This window comes from Schistocerca americana, chromosome 3 (assembly GCF_021461395.2).
Source record: "Schistocerca americana isolate TAMUIC-IGC-003095 chromosome 3, iqSchAmer2.1, whole genome shotgun sequence".
In the NCBI taxonomy this organism is placed as follows: domain Eukaryota; kingdom Metazoa; phylum Arthropoda; class Insecta; order Orthoptera; family Acrididae; genus Schistocerca; species Schistocerca americana.
Window position 1 is genome coordinate 343,569,598 of NC_060121.1, and position 15,690 is coordinate 343,585,287.

The 15,690-nt window shown below is 44.7% G+C and overlaps 1 protein-coding gene and 1 non-coding gene across 2 annotated transcripts in view; both read right to left on the bottom strand.

The window, feature by feature from the left end:
• The window catches only part of LOC124606071, an 877,896-nt gene that overhangs the window by 308,268 nt on the left and 553,938 nt on the right, over nucleotides 1-15,690 (bottom strand). The window lies entirely within an intron of this gene.
• Nucleotides 10,399-10,473, bottom strand: Trnat-ugu. Its single transcript has one exon. It is a non-coding gene; the product is annotated as a tRNA-Thr (tRNA).

Sequence of the window (15,690 nt, forward strand, 5' to 3'; positions counted from 1 at the left end):
CGGAATGATGATGAAATGATGAGGACAGCACGAACACCCAGTCATCTCGAGGCAGGTGAAAATCCCTGACTCCGCCGGGAATCGAACCCGAGACCCCGTGCTCGGGAAGCGAGAACGCGACCGCGAGACCACGAGCTGCGGACCTAACTCCAATTACCATTTCACGTTCAGAGTCTGTTAATTCCTGTCGTGCCGTCATACTCAGGTTGGAAATCTTTTCACATGAATCGCCTGAATAAAAATGACAGCTCCGTCTATGCATTGCCCTTTCATACTATATGTACGTGATACTACCGCCATCTGTGTATGTGGATATTGCTATCCCTTGACTGAGCATGCTCACTCCCAACTATGCGTTTCCTTGAACTTGGCTGTCTATCTGCGTTTGGGATCCCGCCGTTGTTGCGGTTATGCCGTGGTTCTTCCTCCTTCTACTTGTGGCAGCAGCGATGTGTATCGATGTTTGTACTGAGTGCCATCTTTGCTCTTGTGCATATAGTTCCAGTTAGGGGGTGTGCAGGCAGTTGGCCGGTTGGTGCCGACCGGGGAGGATATCTCTGCGCGGTGCAGTCGGCTGGGTCCGCTGGCGGTTCCTGCACAGTGTCGAAGCGTGTATGGAGCTGTCCGATCACTACAAGCTTCGTGGCTCACCGACCCAGGACGTCAGTGTTGAGTGGTGTCTTAAGTACGCAAGCCCCGTCCATTCATGCTGTGTCGTTCGTTTCGGTCGATCGCTGTTGGAGAGCTTCTCCTGTGAGCAACACCGAGGGTTTGTAGTGGTGAAATCGAGCCGCCGTGCAGTGGAATTAACTATATTGGTTCACCACAATTCAAGTGCACCAGCGGAATTTTCTGCCTTGTGGCCGTTAGTGTTCTGGTTACCTGCCCTGGCCACTGACGTAAATTCAAGCAGTGTTCCTTTTTGGTGGAGTTAACCTCTATTACCTTATTTCAAATTCAAGGGTACCAGGGAATTTTTTTCCTTGTGGCCGTTTGTGTTCCAGTTACCTGCCCTGGCCACTAACGTAATTTCAGGCAGCGTCCTTTCCGCACATGTTGTCGCTGTCCAACATGGTGTGTAGTTTTGACAGCTTAATACATATTTCATTGTGGCATTGTAGATAATCACGACCGTAACAGTTTGATCTTTGAGTTTTTATGCACCGATTGGTGGCTAGCAAGTCGTTTAGTTGGTCGTTCTGTGACTGACTCTTGATTGGGTTACCGACGGATCAAGTGTAGTTGGGCCCATCACCTGTCTCACCTAAGTGAACGTTAATGTTTCGAGGGCAGCCCCCCCCCCCCCGCCCCCCGGGAGACATCTGAGTGCCGTTGTCTCTGCTGTCCTTATCATGGGTGTTTAATGGTCTGTTGGTAATCTATTATAGCCATGGTTTGAAAGAAAAAAAATTATTGTGTTTTATGTAAATCAATTGTAGGCCTTCAGCCGCTTTAAACCTTATTCTTAAATTTAGTATTGTCGTCGTGTTGCTTTTTCATTTAGTGTGTGTTCGGCCATTGAAAACTTAAAGGTTAAGGTATTTTTGAATTTTTGGAAAATCAACTGTGGGCCTTCAGCCGCTTAAAGCCTTATGCTCAAAATTTCCCCTTATGCGAAAACATTGTGGCCTTCTGCCTTAAAAGATTATGGTAATATATTTGAAAATTTTGAAATTTAATTGTGGTCTTCAGCCGTTTGTATTGCACCTTGTATATGTTTATTCTATCGACCTTTGTCTTGAGGCCTTCCGGCTAGCTGTGATATGTATTAATTATTTTATTTGCAATTTTAGCTGCATGTCTTCAGTGACTTGAAATTTATCTTGTTAGTTTTTAAGATTTCTTGTTTGGAGGCCTTCAGCTGTGAAAGAATTGGATTTTGAAACTCGTAGTTGTAAAGTTGGTTTAAATGTGTTATAAAATTGCAATAAATTACAATTTTGAAGTGAAACTGACCGACACCTTGTCTGGCCCTTTCCACAATCGTAATCTGCCCAGCGGTTTTAGCGGGAATATCAGTTACTTTTCTCATCTCAGTATATGCTGTTGCAAACAGAAACTATAAAAAGGCCGTGCTGAACATTGCCGTCAGTGCGAAAGGAAATAGAACTGTCTCTGTCGGATTTCAAAAACTGTGACTGAAACAGCAGTAACTGCTTTAATGAGACCCGGCGAGTGCTCTCGTCCGTCATATACCTAGTTAAGTCGCATTACTGTGTCTGCCTCTTGCAGCTGACGCTGTCGGCGTGCTGACTATGAAATAAGTCAGCCTGGTGGCATTTAAGTGAGCGATAGACCGCCCGCACCCATATCAGTCTTTGCTGACACGCGAAAAAGGGGTGATTTGTCGGAGTTGCGGAGAATCGACGATTTGCTGCTTTCGGGTTAAGGACAGCAGTATTTCTCAAAGGCTGCAGTTTCTGAGCTGTTCGCGTGATGTTGCGGTGTAAATGTATCGTGACTGGAGAAATGGCACTACTCGTATTACCATTGTGGAAACTGCGCAACATCACGGGCAGCTGGAGTTGAACACAGTCTTTCAGAGACCGCATTAGTCGACAGACACGCTACAGACAAACAGCTCGTTGTCAGAAAAAAATGCATTCCTTCGACGAACCCGATACGCTGGAGTATCATACTGCATTATGGACTATGAGATGAACTAATTCGTCGCGACACATGTACATCATACATGCAAATTTTGACGTAATCGACGACCTTCATTTCTTTACGTAACTGAGCGGGAGTATTTTGTTTTGGCGAGAGAGAAACATCCTGCAACTTTTGTTGAATGGTCAAGCTATGGCATGGTAGCTTTACCGTTCTCTGAACAACACTTTTCAGATATTGTCCGGAGTTCTCGTCACCCTGACAGTTCTCAGTTCAAAATGTTCAAATATGTGTGAAATCTTATGGGACTTAACTGCTAAGGTCATCAGTCCCTAAGCTTACACAGTACTTAACCTAAATTATCCTAAGGACAAACACACACACCCATGCCCGACGGAGGGCTCGAACCTTCGCCGGGACCAGCCGCACAGTCCACGACTGCAGTGCCCTAGATCGCTCGTCTAATCCCGCGCGGCACAGTTCTCAGTATTATGTACAATTCGACTGCATACTAGCTAAAGAGTGGAAACCTAGGAAACGCACCAAAGAGAACTTTTGTCAGAAAATATCAAGCGAAGTCATTAGGAATGTAGTATTAAGGGCCAGCGAGTTTATTCTCTCTTCTTTAACACTCATGAGTTTCTGCCGTATGTTCCCCACATCACACCACAGGTCTTGTACCACCATGTGTCTGAACCCTCCCAAGGCGGCCATGTGCTATGCGACCAGACCGACAACAAGGGATGGGTAGGGTAGAAATCAAGAAGTAATAAATCAGGTGAGAGAGTCAGGTCCCATTGATGATAAACAACCCACATAAGTATTCGTAATTCACATGTCAATTTCATTTCTACGTACCCTAAATTCCAATCGCGAATTAAACCAGCAAAGAAATTTCAGAAAAAAATATGTTTAATTATTATAATACTTGACACACTCTTGAACCGAATTCTGGAAACAGATTTCGGACCCCTTCATTTTGAGAGGGAGTAACGATATACTTAAATGAACGACAACCGGTAAAGTTGTTGGGTTTGAAAAGAACAGCTTCCTGTTCCTGACGCGCATCTATAGAGGAAAACAGTCCCTTCCAACGATGGAGACTGTCCCACTGTGAGGAACCTCTGAGAGAAAAAAGAAGTGGACAGTTTCTTTGTCCCAGCAGCAAGCCCAAGACGCTTGACCTCACACGAGGTTGGCACCGGGATGTTTTTTGAAGCTTTAGGCTTAGGGGCAGTGCCAACAAAATGACTGTTGACGTTGTGTAGAATGTATGAGAGCGGCGATACGTCATCTGACTGCCGTGAAACAACATCCACACAATTCTGAAGATAGCTAGATCCGACAAGTGCGAGAATTATCACACAATCAGCTTAACTGCTCATGTATCGAAGCAGCCGACAAGAATAATATACAAAAGAACGGCACAAAAATGAGGATCTATTAGATGACGATCAGTTTGGATTTGCGAAAGCTAAAGCCACCAGGGAGGCAGTTCTGACGTTGCCGTTGATAACGGAAGCAAGACTCCCGAAAAAAGAAAAAACAATTTCATAGGATTTGTCGAGCTGGAAAAAGAGTTCGACAATGTCAGAAGGTGCAAGATGTTCAAAATTCTGAAGAAAATAGGGGTAAGCTCTATGGAGAGACGGGTAATATACAATATGTACAAGAGCCAAAAAGGATTAAAAACAAAGAAGGGTGTAAGGCAGGGATGTAGTCTTTCACCCCTACTGTTCAACCTATCGATCGAAGAAGCAATGACGGATATAAAACAAAGATTCAAGAGTGAGATTAAAAGTCAAGGTGAAAAGATATCAATGATAAGTTTCTCTGATGACATTGCTATCCTCAGTGAAAGTGAAGAAGAATTACAGGATCTGCTCAATGGAACGAGCATGAGTACAGAATATGGAATGAGAGTAAATCTAGAAAAAACGAAAGTAATGAGAAGTAAGCAGGAATAAGAACAGCGAGAATCTTAACATCAGAATTAGGGATCACGAAATAGGAGAAGTTAAGGAATTCTGGTACCTAGGCAGCAGAACAATCTACGATGGACGGAGCAAGGTGAATATAAAAAGCTGACTTGTACTGACAAAAAGGGCCTTTCTGACCAATAGAAGTCTACTAGTACCAAACACAGGCCTTAATTTGAGGAAGAAATTTCTGAGAATGTACGTTTGGAGCACAGCATTGGGTGGTAGTGAAACATGGGCCGTGGGAAAACCAGAAAAGAAGGGATTCGAAGCATTCGAGGTGTTACAGAAATAAGCTGCAAGTTAGATGGACCGATGAAGTAAGGAATGAGGTGGTTCTCTGCAGAACCGGCGAGAAAGTAATATGTGGAAAACACCGACAAGTGTTATTTATTATTTATTGTGTTATTCAATGGGCTGCGAGAAGCTGGAAGTGCTCTGCCTCTTACGATTCTTTCTCGTCTACGTGATCTTGCAAGGACTGTGGGGAACATTTATATCACAGCAAGCAAGTGTCGGAAAATGATATGAGCACTGCTTGTGGTCAATAGCTGCTCAAATAATTTGGTTTTGCATAATTTGTGGTCTGCATATAAAAATCATACTCCCTTAGAGCAAACTATCCCTTCTGAAAAGTGTGTGACATTGCAGTTCCCAACTGGAACCGCTGAACAAACTGAGCATCTGGATGGTTTGTTTTTTCCTTGTCTGTAAAACACATTATTGCACCATCTGCAGCATTGTTTTATAGTTTCATGATAAGCTCCACGACCAACTGCATGCCATAACATTCCATCAATTCTGATCACCTCATTACACCAATATGACTGCATTTGCAATCTTTAATAAGAGTGGATTCCTAGCTGAACGTCCTGCATCGTGTGTAACTCTCAAGGAGTTCGCCTTCGATCTTCATGATCCCAACTTTGTGATCACCGTGGCGCGCCTTTGATCATTCGGTGTGCAAGGTGCAAGTTAATGACTCGCCTTGAACACTTCTTTATGTCAAAGATATCCATTTTGTGAAGTGTAATACATGCATCCCACACAAAGTTGAACTCTGCACCTCTTCGGCAGTCACTATTTGTCGCCCCCCTTGAATGGCTTGCAGACCTCGAATTTTAAGGGGACATTACTGCACACAGTCCACTGTGGTTTCTTTTTATTCTTTTTCATTAATTTTACACTATCATGATTTCGGCATTATAGCCATTCTGAAGTTCATGTTGAAATGTTAAAATACGTCTGACCTATTACAGGATACGAGTACAAATCGAAGATACATAATAAAGTTTTCCACGAAGGAAAAAAGTTTACTCTTGATTTCATGGGATAGCGTTTAAAATGAAAATTACAATGTGGACGGGACAAATTCTGACGAAAAACGCTGTCCACTTTCCTAACCGCACTGTCGTTACAGGAAACACAATTTCTGAAGGACTCATTGTGGAGTTGAAAGAATTACAAGCATAGTTTTCTAGACGTCTTTAGGAGACTGCTAATCTTACATCTGTTTTTGTGCTGTTTTAGAGAATGTTTGCCATTTCAGTTGAGAGCACACCTGTGCATATGCGAATAGTACTGATCTATCTGTTTGTAAATCCCGTTCAAAAGACGGTTTTCACAACGCCATATAGATGTTGCAAACATGAGAGAGTGCTTCAGTCAACATACACTGGTAAGCCACAACATTATGACCACTGCCCGCAGCAACGTTGGATGCCGCCTGGTAAGTTGCAGCCACGTAATACGGTAACAAAAGCATGTCAGCGGAACAGACACGAACGGGGATCACACTAGCGATAATATGGACTGTAAATGGGGAAATCCATTGAGACATGCGACTTTGACAAGGGGCAGATTACTGTGTGTGAAATCTTATGGGACTTATCTGCTATGGTCATCAGTCCCTAAGCTTACACACTACTTAACCTAAATTATCCTAAGGACAAACACACACACACACCCATGCCCGAGGGAGGACTAAAACCTCCGCCGGGACCAGCCGCACAGTGGCAGATCTTTATTACACAGAGCCTGTGGACGAATATCTCGAAACTGGCGAAGCTAGTCGAATGTTCATTTGCTATTGTCGTGAGCATATACGGAAAGAGATAGGACAGTGAAACTACCACTACGTGCTAAGGGGTTGGACGTCCACGACCCTTAACAGAACGTGCAGCTCGGCGGCCTGTCTGCTTTGTGAAGTAGGATAGGTGGTGTTCTTTGGCATCTCTGCCGAAAGAGCACAATGCTGGTACACGCATTACTGTTCAGGACCACACCGTTCATCGTACACTGTTGAGCATGGAGCCCCGCAGCAAACCACCCCCATGCGTTCACATATTGACCCAGCGACATAATCAGTTACGACTGCAGTGGGCTCGGGACCATCGGGATACGACCGTCGATCAATGGAGACATGTCAGCTCTTCGGGTGAAACGAAGTCGTTGGTCGTCTCCTAGAACGCCTTCATCGAGGTGAACGGCGGCTCGAAGGGTACAGCGTGCCAAGGACGCAGGCTGGTGGGAGTAGTATTATGCTATGGGAGACATTCTCCAACGCTTGACTGGGACCTGCAGAAGTAATCGAAGACACGCTGACAGCTGGGAACCACCTGCATCCCTTCATGCGTGTTGTCTTCCGCGACGGTGGTGTCATCTTTCAGCAGTATAATTATCCGTATCTCAGAGCCAGAACAGTGTTACAGTGGTTTCAGCAGCATTAAAGTGAATTCAGGTTGATGTGTAGGTGATCAAATTCGCCTGGTGTAAATCCTGTCGAACCCATCTAGATCGTTAGCAGGTGCTATCACAGCGTACGGTATCAGCGGCCCGTTATTTAGACGAATTACATGACCTGTGAGTAGACATCTAATGGCACATACGACCACAAACCTACGAAGAAACTGTCGAATCCCTAATATGCAGTATTAGTAATGTATTTCTTTCCAAAGACGCACAAACAAGCTATTAAGCAGGTGATCATAATGTTTTGGCTCATCAGTTAATGTCCGTGAAAGGCTTTTTTCGTTCATGAAACTAAATAAATCACTATTATGTGGAAAGTGAGGTGTAGAAAATTTGCTCACGTACCTGTTTGCATGTTGACAGTTTTTCCAATGCAAACAAATTTTAGTCGCTGCTGCAAGTTCGTGAGAGATACTTGCACCAACACAGAACAATGTTACCGGGAAACATGAAATAAGAAACTAAGCCACAAGCAAGTCTTGGACGCTTGCAATGTTATGCGGAGCGTTCAAATTTGGCCCCTCTTTTTCTCCTCCTTCCCCTCTTTGCACTCAGACAGTGTGGCATGGCAGGGGGGGATAGTGTGCACTCGTGCGACAGCGATCGACACGTACGCAAGACATCCACAAGCATGCAGAATTCTTAGCTGTCCCCGCCTTACAAGGTCGGATACTGCATTGGAACTCAACCTGAAATCCCAACGGCGTGTTGATATTCGCCGCACCTGCAAACTGGTACAATTTTCCCAAGTCGCCTGTGATTACGAACACTGAGCCAGCGAGTTAAGGTATAATAGTGCAATCTCTTACAGATGTACGCCGTTCATGAGTAGGTCTAAGATTTCCAAATTGGGCTTCTCTATTCAAGTAAACCCTTATTACCTGCCCTTCTTCCCATCTCTGACGGTTTCGGTATATTATCTTTGTGCTTGTAAATCTGTTGCAACACGCCGCTACAAACCCATGAAATATGCATCGGAATTCAATCCTTCGATCTGCTTCGTTTCGTATTTATAAAGTCAGACGGTAAATAGGAGTAATATTCCGGCCTGTCATTCCCTGAATGTCGGATAACCGAAGTTCGTTACGAAAAGAATCGGAACGGCGCCAGCAATCAATGCACTGCTCTCGGTTACCTGAAGAAAGGCCGACTAAGCTGCAAACTCCGGGCGAGAGAGAGAGACTGCGCGGCGAGCTGGCAACGGCCGTCAGAGAGCTACGATAATTGAAATAAGCTGCAGCCGGCAAGGGCCAGAAAACATTCCCATTCATGCCGGCAATAAGGCGGGCACGTAAGCCGTGCCAACAGGGGCGGCCAAGTCGCAGATAACGACGCGATTTACGGGCGGTGAAAGCCGCCTCGCAGACGATAACATCCTCTCGTTTATTTGCGCTATCAATTACATTCCACATCCCCTCGCGGGCCGGCGATCAAAGTGCCCCGGAGACTCAATTACAGGGCAGCTCCGAGCGAAAATGCCCTTAAACCAGTTGTCGATTCGTTCAGCGGAATGAGCCGCTCTCGTGCGCCCGTTGTTGTTCCGGTGGTAAATGAAACGCAGAAATAATTATAGCGTGAGTCGCGGCCACACAGAACTAATTAGCGGATCTACGTCGCCCACTGAAAGGAGCGAGAAAATTCCCTTTGGTCGCTTCTGGCCCCGAAAAGCTCATCATTTCTATCAGCTGGCGCGGTATTTCCACAGCAGGCAGTGCCGCAAACAGTTTAAGAGGAGGACATCTTTCGGAGTTTTATACGTAATAACTATATAAATCAGTCAAGTGTTTGTGTGTGTGTGTGTGTGTGTGTGTGTGTGTGTAGGCCGGGACGGGGCTGGAGGACGGTAGGTGTGGTGGGGGACGCAGTAAAATATCTTCCCCTTCCATTTACGCAGGGACCGCAGGAAGAATAACTGCATATCACGAATTCTGCCTTAAGGTTACGGAAATGTTCCCGTCGTAGTTTGCTGTGTCTACAGAGGACGACAAGCTGTTCAGTTTGCCTTACAAAATTCGTAACATAGAGCTGCATTTGGTTCTTTTTTAGTACTACAGAAGAAAAACAGTTTTTTTCTTTTTTAAATCATCAGTCTTCTGACTAGTTTGATGCGCCCGCCACGAATTCTTCTCCTATGCCAGCCTCTTCATCTCAGCGTATCACTTGCAACCTATGTCCTCATCTATTTTCCGAATGTACTTGTATTCCAGTCTCTCTCATCCTCTTCAGTTTTTGCCCTCTACAGCTCCCTCTAGTACCATGAAAGCCATTCTGTGATGCCTTAACAGATGTCCTATCACTCTGCCCCTTCTCCTCGTCAGTGTTTTACACTCTCCGATTCTCCGCAGAACCTCCGCATTCTTTACCCCGGAACCTCCGCATTCTTTACCCTATCGGTTCACCTAATTTTCAACACCTTACATATAACGAAAACAGAGGCATAGAGATGCAACTATTAACACATTCATTGACAAAAATACGTCAATCATGTTCATGGTGACAAATAACGCAGGGTATTAGGAACCGACAAGAAAAGCTGGTTACGTATAACTGAGCCGAAAAAGGTCAACTTACCTGTTTGTACCTCACCTGTGCGTATACAGCCCTTCTTGTCGGTTTCTGATACCTTGTAGCGACATTTTTCAACATGAACCTGCCTCACGTATTTTTGTCAATGAATGTGTGCATTCCTATGTTTCCATCTTTATAACACACTGAGGTGACAAAAGGCATGGGATAGCGAGAACCACGTATAAAGTCCCCAGCTCGTGGTCGTGCGGTAGCGTTCTCGCTTCCCACGCCCGGTTTCCCGGGTTCGATTCCCGGCGGGGTCAGGGATTTTCTCTGCCTCGTGATGACTTGGTGTTGTGTGATGTCCTTAGGCTACTTAGGTTTAAGTAGTTCTAAGGTCTAGGGGACTGATGACCATAGATGTTAAGTACCATAGTGCTCACAGCCATTTTTGAACCACATATACAGATTAGAATTACATATTAATACCTTCAGCTGCTGACGGGTGTTGATATATATATATATATAAACGGGGACAGGTGAAAACGTGTGCCCCGACCGGGACTCGAACCCGGGATCCCCTGCTTACATGACAGACGCTCTACCCATCTGAGCCACCGAGGGCACAGAGGATAGTGCGACTACAGGGACTATCTCGTGCAGGCCTCCTGCGATACCCACATTCTCACCTCATATGTCCACACACTACATTCGTAGTGTCCCTACCCAACATACTCATTACTCGTGGGAGACATTCTTACCAAGTCCCGTAAGAGTCCAGTAATATGTGTGCAGCCGCACAGAAGAAGAAGGTCATGGCTGGTATTGCCAGAACTGTATACTTATATGGATATGGTGTCTGTTCTGTCGGACATGTCCGAAAGAACAGACACCATAACCATATAACCACATATACAGATGGCGGGCGTATCGCGTACACAAGGTATAAAAGGGCGGTGCATTGGCGGAGCTGTCTTTTGTACTCAGGTGATTCATATGAAAAGGCATCCGACGTAGTTATGGACGTACGACGGAAATTAACAGATTTTGAACGCGAAATGGTGGTTGGAGCTATGCACATGGGACATTCCAATTAGGAAATCGTTAGGGAAGTCAATTTTCCGAGATCCACAGTGTCAAGAGAATACTAAATTTCAGGCATTACTTCTCACCACGGACAAGCATTGGCCGACGGCCTTCCCTTAATAACCGACAGCAGCGGCGCTTGCGTAGAGTTGTCAGTGCTAACACACAAGCAGCACTGCGTGAAACAGCATAGAAATCAATTTGGAGCCGGCTACTGTGGCCGACCGGTTCTAGGATCTTCAGTCCGGAACCGCGCGACTGCTGCGATCGCAGGTTCGAATCCTGCCTCGGGCATGAATGTGTGTGATGTCCTTAGGTTAGTTAGGTTTAAGTACTTCTAAGTCTAGGGGACTGATGACCTCAGATGTTAAGTCCCATACTGCTCAGAGCCATTTGAACCAAATCAATTTGGGATGTACAACGAATGAATCCGTTGGGTCAGTGCGGCGAAATTTGGCGTTAATGGGCTATGCAGCAGACGACCGACACGAGTGGCTTTGCTAACAGCACGGCATCGCCTGCAGCGCTTGTTCTGGCCTCGTGACCATATCGGTTGGATCCTAGATAAGTGGAAACCAGTAGCCTTGTCAGTTGATTCCCGATTCCAGTTGCTGATGGCAGGGCTCGAGTGTGACGCAGTGCTCACGAAGCTATGGACACAAGTTGTCAACAAAGCACTGTGCAAGCTGGTGGTGGCTTCATGATGGTGTGGACTGTGCTTATATTGAATGGAACCGGTCACTGACTGGAAATAGTCATGTTCGGCTGCTTGGATACCATTTGCAGCCATTCGTGGAGTTCATGCTCCCAAACCAATACGGAGTTTCTACGAACCACAATGCGCCACGTCACTGAGCCACAATTGTTCGCGATTCGTTTTAAGAGCATTCTGTGCAATTCGAGAGACTGATTTGGCCAAACACAGAGCATTTATGGGGCAACTCGGGAGGTCAGTTCATACACAAAATCCTGCACCGATACCACTTTCGAAATTATGGAGGGCTACAGAGGCAGCATGGCTCAAGGTTTCTGCAGGGGGCTTCGAACAATGAGTCAGTGCCATGTCGGGTTGCTGCACTATGCCGAGCAAAAGGATGTCCGATACGATATTAGGAGGTATCCCGTAACTTTTGCCATGTCAGTATTTTTTTTTTTTTTCAATGAATGAGTCAATAGCTGCGCTCCTGTGTTTCCATTTTCGTAATATGCAGGGTGTTTTTGTTCGAGTTTCGTACCAGATGATGGTTTATAATTGAAACCCTTAGTACAATAAAAGAACCAAATATAGCTTTGTGTTATGAAATGTATGAAACACATTTGCTCTGTTGACAACTGCCTGAAGGAAATGTTCGATATTAGTTCGCATTTTGCTGATGACCAAGCCATTGCCGGCCGCGGTGGCCGTGCGGTTCTAGGCGCTCCAGTCCGGAGCCGCGCTGCTGCTACGGTCGCAGGTTCGAATCCTGCCTCGGGCATGGGTGTGTGTGATGTCCTTAGGTTAGCTAGGTTTACTTAGTTCTAAGTTCTAGGGGACTGATGACCACAGCAGTTGAGTCCCATAGTGCTCAGAGCCATTTGAACCATTTTTGAACCAAGTCATTTTTGTAGAGGATGAGAATGACATGAAATACGTGGCTAGAAACTTACACAGAGAGTATCCGAAATGGGGTTTAGCTTAGAGGAAACGGAGTATTTTGTTAGTGGAAGAGTAGGTAAAGACGTGACTTTGGACTTTGTGACAGTAAGGTCTGTGGACCGTTACAAATTTTCGGGAGTCATAATTAACAAGGGTAGACCTTGTAGCAGTGAAGTTAAGAACCGCCTTTTTGGAGAGAACGTAGTATTTGTTTACGGAAGGAGTCGGTCACGAGCTGACGTTAGATCTTTGGATAGTAAGGTCTGTGGACTGTTATATTTGGAAGGCATTATTGTCAAGGTTGGATCCTGTAGCAGTGAAATTAAGAACCGCATTGGACAAGGTACACATCAACCAGACAATGTTAGATCAGAAATGAATTAGGATATTTAAAGCTATTGTAGAACGTGTTGCAACATATGGAACAGAAACATGGGAAATAACTGAATGAATTAAGAGGAACATTGTCAGTGGAGATGGGATTTCGGAAGTATTGCTCTAAGTGAGCGTTTTGAGCGTGAGCATTAGGGCCAGCTCATGCTCTTGCTCGTGAGCACATCATCCATGGTGTGGAGTGGAGCGAGGAAAATGCGTGCGCACTATTGCGCAACAACACGGGAGGAGCGCTAACTATGAAAGATGGGAGACACAATACTGAAAGCGGTGCCACCTAATAGTAGCAAGGGTGAGGCGGCGTTTTATAACACCAAAAATGTCTTCAGATTTCTATTTGTAGTACGAGAAATCTTATAACACTGAAAGATTACGGTATGCTGATAATTTTTACTTATGGATCGTCTGACAGCAACTGAATAAAACACAATTTTAGTGCCATACGCGTTTCGCCTTTATTTTCTGCACGGCATCGTCAGTGGCCTGGAATATGTACATATTTTTGCTATTTAATTTACATTTTTGTCACTGTACCTGTAGGTTATAAACAGTTCTGGTGGTTGGTATTTCCTATTAAGTAGTAATGTTTTGAACTGTACTTACAGGTTGCGTGGACAATTTCTTACATATTACGCTCCTGTTGCATTTTTGGTGTTCTTGGTCTTCTTATGATTGCCAATTTGCGGTTTTTACCCACACTCCACAGCACTATGAACTGAACGCTTGTTTCAATGCAATGTTTTGGTTTCTGTTGCCGACAGTCAAATGTTTATAACCTACAGGTACAGTGACAAAAATGTAAATTAAATAGCAAAAATATGTACATATTCCAGGCCACTGACGATGCCGTGCAGAAAATAAAGGCGAAACGCGTATGGCCCTAAAATTGTGTTTTATTCAGTTGCTGCCAGACGGTCCATAAGTAAAAATTATCAATATATCGTAATATTACAAGCAACTGAGGAAGACAGGACTACAAAAGTTGAAGATGACAGAAAGATTAGTTCGTAAAATCTTTAGTGTATTATAGGGCATTGAATCCTTTCAGGAAGTTCAATTCACGAAGGCAGTACAAGTCTTACCACGTCAAATAATACGAAAACGGTAATTGTGAAGTTCCTAAGCGTGCACAAGAGATTTTAAAACTTGAAAGGAAGAGGAAGTAAAAACCAACTGAAAGTGCCGTTCGGACGAGCTACAAAATTGCTCTACTTCTAGCAAAGTCCTTGCACTCTTCTGCGGAGAATGGTTTCATTGAAGCATACTTGTTAACTGCAGCTGAACATTTATGTCCACTTCAGGCAGAACTGTTTCGAGTGGCGGCATTAACAGACACGAAAACCACGCGTCCCACACAGGCTACGGCAGATGAGGTTCAGAAGCCGTTTGCAAGACCTTCGCAACGAGTTTGTGCCATATTTTTTAGCGCTCTATGAAAGTTCAGATATTACAGGAACATAGATGGATGCGACTTTCATAGCAACATTCTGGAAAGTGTAGAAAATGTAGGTTTGACACGAAATTTATTAGTTTATGTGTCTACAGACGGAGCGCCGCCCATTTTGAGAAATAAATCAAGAGATGCAGCGCTACTGATTGAGAAAGAGAAAAAGCTTCCAATAATCAGTGCGCGCTGATCTACAGCTCCAAGTAACTGATCTGCAGTACAACAGATAATATAAAAGTCATTTATCACAACATTTCCCTCAGTATCGTTTTCCTCGTTTATACAAATCTCCACGTGGATGCTGACGCTATTTCCTGTGACGACTGAGGATGTATAGTACTCGCTGCAGTAGATTGATACTACGGGATAAACTTCACAATAAGGCGTACGTAAGAGAATGAACCTGGTCATCCCTGTAATGCGTACGATCGAGGCAAAACGACTGAGACGGTGCAGGAATGAAAGCCGTTTCCGCGAGGACAGATAGCCTAAGAAGATGATGGAATGGATTCCAACTAATAAAAGAAGAAGACGTGAAAACAACATGGGAAGACATGATGTTAGGAATAATTCCACTAACAGCTGGTAAAATTGTATGTGTTTCAATAAAATAATAATTTTACGAGCTGATAGCGGAATTCTTAACATCACGCCTTTCAGCACCTGCCGACGCCCAGAGTATAAAATAATTTGGATATGGGAAGAAGGAGTCAGAACAGATATGTCAGAGAGGACTTTACAGGCACAAGATTGGAAAGACAGGTGACACTGACAGCTAGGATGCGTGAAACTACTATAATGTGTTAAGCTTAAAAAAGAAATGGAATTTGTTCATGCAGCCAACATTCCGCTGTGTCTGTTACTCCTAAAAGTCCGTGCGGTTCTAGGCGCTTCAGTCTGAAACCGCGTGACCGCTACGGTCGCAGGTTCGAATCCTGCCTCGGGCATGGATGTGTGTGATGTCCTTAGGTTAGTTAGGTTTAAGTAGTTCTAAGTCTAGGGGACTGATGACCTCAGATGTTAAGTCCCATAGTGCTCAGAGCCAGGCAGAATAACTGGCGGACTTCCCTGTCTCACACACGTCAGCAGGTACCCAAAACACTCGCTAGGTCACCAATTTTTGGCTACGTTAGGAATTGTCTCACAATGGCAGTAAAATGTGCCGGTGTCCCATCATGCATGTGCCACATCCTCTGGTGTTGCTCTAAGTGAACACCCTCTAGTAATCCAGCAAGCTGACGCTGCAGAAACCGAAGGTAATTCCGTCCATTCAATTTGTT